An 11,314-nucleotide genomic window follows, 5' to 3' on the forward strand; every position below is an offset into this window, starting at 1 on the left:
GTCTTAAAGTGAACTTATCCGAAATTTTGTGTGGGAGGTACCGGATGGAGTGGACAAATATAGTCCATATTTGAACCTGATCTATATCTGGTAGATACATTGGATGTGTAAAGTGTAGACCAATTCGGCCACTCCCTTCAAGAGTTACCGTACAAACAATTTTTCCGAACATTTTTGAACTTTTGTGGGGGAGGTACCTGAAGGAGTGGACCGATATGGCTTATCTTCAAACGTAAACTATGTTTGGACAAAATGTTACTAACGCCAAATTTTGGACCGAATCGGCAGATCCGTTCTAGAGTTATCTTGCGCTCCAACCACCTCACACGCTGTCATACGGGTGTTTTGTTTTGCACCTTTCAGGCTATTTTCTCAGGAAGTATGGACATGCCCCTAATGGAACTTGTACCGTCGAATGAAGGTCGTTGAATACAAGTTGCTAAAACAAAAATCAGAGCGATTCGAGAGATGGCCCTAATCTGAACTTTTCCCAAATTTTGTGTGGGAGGTACCCGAAGGAGTGGGCCGATTGAGTCCATATTGAAACATTATCTAAGTCTGGTGCACACTTTACGATGGACAAAGTATGGACCAAATCGGCTACTCCCTTCAAGAGTTATCGTGCTAACAAATTTTCCGAACATTTTCGAACTTTTGTGGGGGAGGTACCGGAAGGAGTGGACCGATATAGCCCATCTTCGAACTTAAACTAAGTTTGGGCAAAATATTACGAAAGCCAAAATTTGAACCCAATCGATTCATCCGATCGAGAATTATCGTGCGCTCCAGCCAGCCAGACAGACAGACGGACGGACATTGCTCAATCGACTCCAAATTGTCTGAAATACATTTGGTCCAAACATACTTGGGGTCTAAAACCATTATTTCGATGAGGCACATTTTGCCAGTATGAAAGTGTATATACCCTCGTTAGCATAAATACTGAGGGTATAAAAACCTTCGGGGTGCTTCAAACGACTTTTATAACATCGTCACAGACGACGTGGATGTATGCTTAGGAGCTTGAAACAAGACAGGAATCGACCGTTGTGTCTTTGAAAGCGAGCCAAATCAAACGAAAGCTGTTCGTGGAAGAAGACCTTCGAAGGAAATGGTAGCCTGTTTCTTCGGCAAAACTGATGGTCTTGCGACTAGTACGGCTTTGTTTGCCTGAAGTCTCCTGAGAAATTCGAAAAACGAACAAGAGAAGACGAATCGTTCTGCATCATGACAATGCGAGCTCTCACACATCGATTCAAACCAGCGCCTGTTTGACCGGACAAAGCGTGGAATTGACGGGTCATGCGCCGTACAGCCCTGACTGGGGATCCAATGACTTCATCTGATTCCAACACATCAAGAAAAAAGGCGTGCTCAACGATTTTCGTCGCTAGTATATGCTGTAAAAGCGTTCAAAAACCATGTTCTGGAGTTGTCTCAATCGGAGTGGAAAAAGTGCTTCGCCAATAGGTTTGAGCGCACGAAAAAGTGTATAAATCATGCTAGAGACTACTTAAGAAAACAATAAAATCGTTTTTGATGGTAAATATTCGCGTTTTCCTTGTTAGGTCAGATTGTTATCGTTCAGCCCTCGTAGGTAGTCTTGAGCAAGACTAATGGGTCTTCTTGTAAAAGACTAATTGAATAGGTTTTCTTGTAGAGGACTAATAGGTCTTCTTATAGAAGACTAATAGATCTTATATATAGAACTCTTATCATAGAAAAGCAAGCCACAGTAAACAACCCAACACATGGTCGTATGTCAAACTTTCCTGAGTACACTTAGCCTAAAAACTGTCAAACTTTCCACTACACTGCGTGTTGCCTAGGCCAGAAGGTTTTTAGTGGCTCTCGTATCGCAGTAAACAGGACCAAAAAAAGTACCTTCGGTAAAAAAAAAACGATCAAAACGATCCTCAATTAGCCCTTAAACTGAACATAGGAAATTTTACTATGTGTAAATTTACGGCCAAATACCTGCTGCCCTGCCAATTATGACCCTGCCATTTATAATTGTCGGGCATTATATCAGGAATAATAGACTTGCACCTGGAAAAAATTATACCGTCGTAAAATGTGCAGTGAGCACAACCTCCTGCATGAGGATCCAAGAAGTGTTTCTAAACAGCAATTGTACCAAAAATGTTGAGGTACCGTAAGCAGTGGACGATATAGACTTATATCTGAAAAAATATACCGTCGTAATAGGTGCCGTGAGCACAACCTGCTGGAAAAAGAAGGTCATGACGATCCAAGAAGTGTTCCTAAACAACACTTGTGCCAAAATTTTTGAATGTTTGTGTGAGATGTGCCTAGACAGCGGAATTTTATGCAACCCCTATTTTTGGTCCGATTCATGTAAAATTTTGGGACTGGGCATATTTTTGGCTTCTGATTACATTGCAATCGAAACATAAGACATATGCAAAATTATGCAAAATGCATAAATTTTTGCATATGCAAAATTTATGCATTTTACATTATTTCTTATGCAACAAATATTTCAATAATAGGTACAAAAATTTTTGTGTGTACAATTTTTCTGTTTAAAATTCTCTTCAGACAAGTCAATAAAATAGAGAAATGTATAACCACGAAGACTTAATACCAAATTTCAGCCATTTCAGAGGGATACTGAGGGCACAACCTTCAAAATACCAGACATCCGGAGGTACCGTTCTATGGGGGCTATACGAAGACATGGACCTATACCGACAAATTTCAGGTGCAAAGTTTTATACCTAAAACGAAGACAAAATGTCAAATTTCAGTCATTTCGGTTGGATATTGAGGGCACAACCTTAAAAATACCAGAAATCGGGAGGTACCATTCTATGGGGGCTATATGAAGACGTGGACCTATACCGATAAATTTCGGGTGGAAATTTTTATACCCCCAACGAAGACTTAAAACCAAATTTCAGCCATTTCGGAGGGATATTGAGGGCACAACCTTCAAAATACCAGAAATCCGGAGGTTCCGTTCTATGGGGGCTATATGAAGTCGTGGACCTATACAAATAAATTTCAGGTGCAAAGTTTTATACCCACAACGAAGACAAAATGTCAAATTTCAGTCATTTCGGTTGGATATTGAGGGCACAACCTTCAAAATACCGAAAATCGGGAGGTACCATTCTATGGGGGCTATATGAAGACGTGGACCTATACCGATACATTTTAGGTGCAAAGTTTTATACCCAAAACGAAGACAAAATGCCAAATTTGAGTCATTTCGGTTGGATATTGAGGGCACAACCTTCAAAATACCGAAAATCGGGAGGTACCATTCTATGGTGGCTATATGAAGACGTGGACCTATACCGATAAATTTCAGGTGGAAAGTTTTATACCCCCAATGAAGACCCAATACCAAATTTCAGCCATTTCGGAGGGATATTGAGGGCACAACCTTCAAAATACCAGAAATCCGGAGGTTCCGTTCTATGGAAGGCTATATGAAGACGTGGACCTATGCATACAGATTTCAGTTGTAAAGTTGCATACCCCTAACGACGACTTAATACCATATTTCAGCCATTTCGGTTTGATATTTAGATTACAAATCCTTGAATATATTTTTGCATATGGTTTTGCATATGCTCATTTTATGCAGATATGTAAAAATATGCGCGATATGCAGAATATGCAAAATATGCAAAAATTTCTGGGCCTAATTCGTTTTATTTTTTAATGAAACGAGTTTCTGTCTAATTAGATTTTCTCTACGACCATCCTAACCATATATGCATTTGCATAGGATTCCGCTGTCTAGATGTGCCCTAAGCAGTCCATTTACTAAGCTAATCTAAGTTTGAAAGAAATATTACAATGTTCAAAGTTTGGACCAAGTCGGATTCTCCCTTTGAGAGTTATCGTGTGCACCTTTTTAACGAAAAATTTTGAACTTTTTTAGAGGAGGTACCCGAAGGAGTGGACCGATATGGCCCATCTTAAAACTTGATGTAAACTTGGACATAATATTCAGAGAACAAAATTGGTTGATCCGTTCTAGAGTTATAGTGCGTATCAGCCAGACAGATGAGAGTATATTCAAAAATAAATTAGTCCTACCTTCAGAAGTGGCCTTAAACTACACAGAAAAAAACTTTTCCGATAAACAGCTTTATCAAAATTTGTATGTATTTTGTAACTAACTAAAATTAAACTAACTTTTTAAAAGACGATGAAATAAAAGTTATGTTTTCAATAAATAACTACGTGAAAAAACAGCACGTCAAAAAACTGAAAATGTTTGGGGAAATGTTTGATAAACACGTTTGTAAATATGACAATTGGTTTATCTGCAAAAAATCAATCAAAATTTAATTGAATATTTGAATTTGTTTATCAAATCTTTGTCCATTTTTTTCTGTTTTCATAAACACGTTTGTAAATATGACAATTGGTTTATCTGCAAAAAATCAATCAAAATTTAATTGAATATTTGAATTTGTTTATCAAGTCTTTGTCCATTTTTTTCTGTGTACAACGAAGCTAATTCTTTTGAGCTTTTGTGAGGGAGTTTGGCGATACGGTTCATCTTCGAACTTTTAACTAACTTTATGGCCGACTTTATGCTGGCCTTGACGTTAATAATAAAGCTGGGCTAAATGGACCATATCTAGCCAGTCCCTTGTTTTTGTTGTTCTAGCAACGAATGTATTTGATTCGAATATCTGTCAGTTTTCATGAATTGGTTCCTCTGTGTCCAGGTTCAAAAATTCTAGAACCTGGACTGGAGGATAAGTCCTTAAAGGAAGAGAGTTTAGCTGGGCAGTAAAACATATGGAGCAGGTCCTGAGGTCCCACTCCACATGCAGGAATGTGTTAGGTTTCGTGTTATCAATTCGGGCTTAATTAGAATTTAACCAGTGTTTGCCTTACCAAGTGGCGTTCTTCTGGGGATAGATGAGGATGGTGGGGAGTGGTACGGTATTGAAGCTGCATATTTGTACTACCTGCGCAACAAAATGAATACTATCCAAGCCTGCCTGATAGGTTCGTAGACTGAGTTGTTTTCGTTTGTACCTCGCTATATATTATGAAAATCTCTCCTGACGTGCTTGGGTGGGGGAAGTCTTCCCACTAGATTACGGCAAGGCGAAAACCCCCGAGCAGGTACTATATCCACAACATCATGTTGCGCTGATCCATTAGAAAAATCTTCGTTTTGTCATGAAGGTGGTCCATTGGTTTTGAGGAGGCACACTGTTGCAGTCCCCAGGTCAACATTCTGGCAGGTTTGAATATTCTTCCACTGCGTAGCACTAAATTTTGCATACTACACTCACTGGCATTTTCCCGTTTTTTGTGCGTCTTTTCGCACTTCAACCACTATAATATAGCCATCTGTTAACCGATTTAAAAAATAATAGTTTGTTCGAAATATATTATTAAGCCCTTTAAAAGCAAGAAGGAAAAAAAAATCAGTTCTGCCCGTTTAAACTTGAAAATCTTAGAAACCCCGTTTTTTACCACATTTACCGTTATAAAACAAGAAAACGAAGTGACCCATAGTAACCGACGGCATTTTTATTGTCCATGAACCCCAAGAACGCTTGAATATTTTTATGGTCAACTTTTGTAGCACAATGTCATTTATCGAAAAAAATCGCACTGTCTCATAGCCAAAAAGGAGCTTTCCAATGCTTTTGCCAAGTTACTAGAGAGTTCTTAAGTATTGTCTTAAGTATTGTGTCTTAGTATTGGAAAATCTGTCGAAAATCTCAATGGTGTCCACAAATATAGTTTATTATCCAATGAGGGAAGTCTTCCCTATGTCCTCGAACAGCATGGCAGCTTCGAAAGCCATAACCTGTTCTGGTTTAGTCTTCGACAGATGTAAATATGGGTTGTAAAGCTGTTTTGGTATTATGCATTTTCGTGAATCCATGCTGGTGTTTGACAACTGAGAAACAGCTTCTCATCATCGGAATTAGTGCATTTAGGATCTTCGCTGCTGGCGACAGAAAGGAAATCGTCCTGCACTATTCGCCTCTGTTGACATTCATGTCTTACTTCACCAACGGGACCATGCACCCGAACAACTGGGTTCCGCATATATGTTCTCCAAGAGTAAGCTCCATAGCTCTTTGTTCTTGGATTCGTACAACGAAGCTGTGTTAATAAATTTGGTTTAATTTTGGGTATTCGACCAGCAGGTACGTTGCGAGCGGCTGTAGTTTTATTGATTCAGAAAACCACACGGGTCAGAGGTTATGACGGCGGGTGGTCTGTTAACGATGATGTTAATGGCAAGGTCGCCTGACTCAAGGGAAATGACGGGTGGCTAGGACGCTTTGCGCTGTCAAGGTTACATAAACATTTTCAGCAGAGAATTCGGCGCTATAGCCAGCGCTACCAAGTTTAATGTATGGATAACTTTGATGCGTTTTCTAGATCGGTCCTCAAAAACCTGAAAAATATTTGATAATTTCAGTACTTATTTATTTTATGCATTCATTCATTCGTTCATTTATTATTTATTTATTTTACTTATTTATTTATTATTTAGTTATTTATTTATATATTTATGTATTTATCTATTAATTTATTATTTATTTATTTTTACTATTTATGTATATATGTATATAACAAAAAAGTGGAATTTTTTTCAGCTCAGTGATAATTTATAACGGTGGGCCTGCTGAGTTCAGTTCGTCTTCACACTACGGCAAAAACGGTTGAATATCATAGCTCCAAAAATACTTCGAAATTGTTTGTTAGTTACAAAATTAAAACAATTATTTAAAAAAGTTCATACTTACATATTTTTCTCAACTTCCTTTGGTTGCTTTACCGAATTTTGCGTTGCTTAGGGGAAAGGGAGAAGGTGAGAGCATTCACTACAAACTGTTGTTTATAATAGCGGTGGAAGTGGGAAGGTGGAAAGAGAGGAGGAGAAAAGTAAGAGGCTCCCAATGTTGAATATCCTAAACATATTTCAGTGCTATGAACATGCTATTCGATACATTTTATTCAACTTCATTATGCAGAGTAATGAAGTTCACAGTTGCGTATGATTAATGGCCCCACTCATACGACAAATAGGTCGAAGGCATGAACATTAGGCCAGGGCGATTTTTATGAAAGGAAAAAAGTGATAGTGGGCGCCCGGAGTTTCTGATTCTTGGGATTGTACTGAGCAAAAAAGTCCACTAGACCATATATCTACGGTGAAAATCGAGCCACCGGATTTTGACTTGAAATTTCCTTTTGCGTTCTTTGTACACTCACCAAGGGCTTTCATCTCCAAAAGGAAATTTCCACCCACTGACTTTGAGTCAAATTTTGTATCACAGTGTAATTTATCGATATTTTCTGAAAAATGTGCACTTTCTAGGGGCCATAACTGCATGAAGAAGCGTTCCAATGCTTTTGCTATGTACTAGAGAGTTCTTAGTTATTGTCTTGGCTACAATTTTTGTCTTTGTGTTGGATCGAAAATCTCAGTGGTTTGGCTGTTACATATATGCCAAAATATCCAAAAAACCTTGAAAAAAAACTTCGAGTCAAAATCCGGGGGCTCGATTTTCACCGTAGACATATGGTCTAGTGGACTTTTTGCTCCGTTCAATCCCAGGAATCAGAAACGCAAAGGGCCTATTAAGGTTTTTTTTCCTTCCACACAAATAGCCCCGGCCTAATGTACATACCGGAAAATAATGAAATATACAAAATATATTTTTATAGATAATTGATGAGTCTAACAAGTAAAATGTACCATTAGGCTATTCCGTGAGAGATATTCGGAAATGTTCTGAGATACACTTCACCTCTCACTTCACGCTTAAATTCCGAGAATTTTATGGACGGACTAGGGTGTACTCTTCTTTTTAAATAGCACCAAAAATTCGAAAAAAAAAAATAGATGTAAATGGGGTGAAAAAAATGCTTGAGACGTGAAGTGAGAGGTGAAAAAGTATCTCAGAACATACCCGATTTCCTTAGCCTGCGACAAAAAGAAATAAACCCAATATGGACCGTATATGTCATTTAGTCCTGATTTCTATATTGATATAAAATGAATTCAATTTATAAAAAATTTCATCAGGATAATTTCTATCAAAAGATTCCCCATTAACATTGCAAGATTTTTATTATAGGCATATTTAGATATTCAAAATTTATTCGTTATTACATTTCCTTAAAATTTGGTTTCTTTTATTTCTTTATTTTATTTATTTATTTTATTTTTTATATATTATTTCATTTTCTTTATTTCTCAAGAGATATTAACCCAATATGGACCGTTTATGTCATTTAGTCCTGACTTGTATATTGATTTAAAATCAAGGGTCTGATATTTATAAAAAAGTTCCACAGCATATTTTCTATGAAAATATTCCCCATTAACATTCCATGATTTCTATTTTAGGTATATTTAGAGAACCGACATTCAAAATCTATTCTCCATTGCATTTCCTTGAAATTTAATCCTAACTTAGGGTGATATTGTCGACAAAGCCTAGTGATGCTTTTGTAAAAAGTTAGGGTGAGATTGTCGGCAAAGCCTACTGATGCTTTTGAAATAATCATTAAATCAAAACAGTTATATCAACAATTCACAATTTGAATTATCAACACATGGACATTTTATTTCCGGCCATAAGAAAAACAAATAAAACACTAAATTTTGTTTTTTTATAATTTATTTATTTTTTCATCGGTTTTGTTGTTGTTCTTATATTTTCATTCAGAATACTTTAGTATAATGTTTGCAATTTTTTCAATGATTTTTTTTGTTTATAATATTGTTGTTGTTGTTCTTTTTTTAAATATTTATACTTTCTCTTCAAAGTGTTTTTGTTTTTTATTCTTTCTTGGTGAATTTAATGATGATTTTCTTATGAGATTTTTTTTTTGTTTTTTGTTACTTAAATTTATGACTATATCTTGTTTTCATGTTGTTCATTTTTTTAATGTTCAATATAGCTATGATTTTATGTTGACTTTTATTTTAAATACACATTTTTATTATTTATATTAAGTTCAGTGTTGTTTTGAGGGGTGGGGTTGGCTGATGCATGGAATTTTGCTACTTTTTTTAAATTTTATACATTAAATTGTGGGAAATATTCTTAATTTTAAGTGATTGTTTATTGATCGTTTTATTTTTTTGCTCAAACCAATTCCCACTTGTTTTTTTTTTTTGCTCTCATGAGTTTGGAAAATAAAATTAGTGCACAGTACTAGGACCAAATCTTTTGTGCCGCCATTGTTTTTTTTAGTTCCTTAGAATGTTTAAATTATTTTTTTTTATTAACAAAATTCACACCAATATTTCTTTTATTCAAAATTTATATTTTCCTATTTATATTTCTATACGTTTGTGTTAGTGAAAAAATCAGACATTTGTTGCTATCTTTATTAGTTAGTTTTTTTAAACACATATATATTTCCAATGTTTTCTGTTTTATTTTATTTATAATTAGAATTTATTATTTATGTAGAATTTATTTTCAAGCCGACACCAAACATTGTGTTTATTAGTGGCGCTATGTGACAACAACGACGACGATGACGATGGGACATTGATGATATCGATTTTATTTATATATCCATGGCAAAAATGCAAAATATCTTAAAATGTTTTCAAAAAAAATGTATAATGGAGTTTTAGAATATTTTTTTATTACGAAAAATATCAAAAGTACGGCCTTTATTCATTCCTTTTTATCGAAGTTTCTGAAATTTGCCTAAAAACAAGAGTTAAGTTATTTTGCACTTTTCGTGACACTTTTATTTACACATATTATTATTAATTTTTATTTACCCTAAGTCTGTATTGGTGTTTAATTTTTGTTTATTTTATTTGAGTTGTGTTATTTTCTATTTTATAGGAATGTATTTTAATTATATTTTTTGGCATTTGTTGTTATTTTTAGATATTTAGGACCATCCAAAGAGAGAGAAAGTTAACGGTTAAAGCTTCTTTAGAGATTGCCTTTCATCACCGGGATCACTTTGACATATTTCTGATTTTGAATCCCATTTATTCTCTCATTTATAATTTTTGTATTGTGTTATAAATTTAGAATAAGGTTAAGGTTTAGAATAACATATTATGTCTTTTCCAGAATCTGCCATTTAAAAATTCTTCCTTTATAATTTTGAATAGTTTCACACATTTTTGTGTACAGGAACACACACATTATTACCAATTATTATTTGTTTCACAAGAAAAAAAAAAAAACAAATGTCTTCTTCACCCTCAAAAAAATTACCTCAAACGAAAACCAAAGGCGAAAACTAAATTTAGGTTATTGCGGCACCATTTTAATATGGAACAAACAATAAAATATTTCCACTTAAGTTTTATGTTAATAACTTTTTCCAAAGTTGTTATGGAATGTAACAGTAAATTTGTTAGACAATAAAACAAATACAAGTTATGTTCTTTTTTCTGGCCATGGCTGAGTGATTTCGAGTTCGCAAAATGAGAAGGAAAAAAATTATTGCATGTCAATTGCCAATTTATATTAGAGATTTTTGTGTGTGCTAAATTTAAGTTTGACTCTCAGTTTTTTTTTTTTTTTATTGTTGCACCAAAAATAAAGAGGGTAAATATTTTAGCAATTTGAAGGCCAACTAACAAGTATGTATAATATGTATTCCTGTGCTATGTCATTTGCCGCGCTACAACATTTAAATCAATACAAGTGGAATTTTGTCTCCAAATGACATTGACAATTGGAGGTGTAGGAAAATTTGTGGGAAATATATAAGTATTTTATTTAATACCAAAATATTTAAAAAAAATTGGCTAATATTTTCCTTAGAGTTTCAGCCTTGGCGAAAAATGTAATGAGGTCTTATCGGAGTATCAAACACCAAACCTTCTGTGTGCATGCCTGTCATATTAAACACTACACTATGGTGAGTGGCTCCCAATTCTAAATATCCCAAAGTTAGTTCCGTACCATGAACATGTTATGCTCTTTTCATTTTATTTAACTTCCTTATGACTGGAATGAGGTTCACAGTTGCGTATGAATAATGTCACAAATCATACGCCAAATACGGCATAATTAAATATCACATAAATATGTTTTTATGGGTTATTATAGATGGACATAACCATTAAAAAATCACCAGTCGGCTTTGCTGATAGGGATATACTCAGCCTGTGACAAAGTAAATATTCAAAAAAGGTTTTTCTGCTATTTATAAAGAAGTTCCTCTCAGAATTCGACCTTGCTTAAGAACTTAAATGTGCAGTGCACATGTGCACCACGAACTGTTATTTTTTAATTAACAAAAACTTGCGTGCCGACGATGAGCGTTGAACACACAACCCGAGAATTTATAG

The sequence above is a fragment of the Musca autumnalis genome, unplaced genomic scaffold, assembly GCF_047663935.1.
Source record: "Musca autumnalis isolate F117 unplaced genomic scaffold, ASM4766393v1 scaffold_2, whole genome shotgun sequence".
Lineage (NCBI taxonomy): Eukaryota > Metazoa > Arthropoda > Insecta > Diptera > Muscidae > Musca > Musca autumnalis.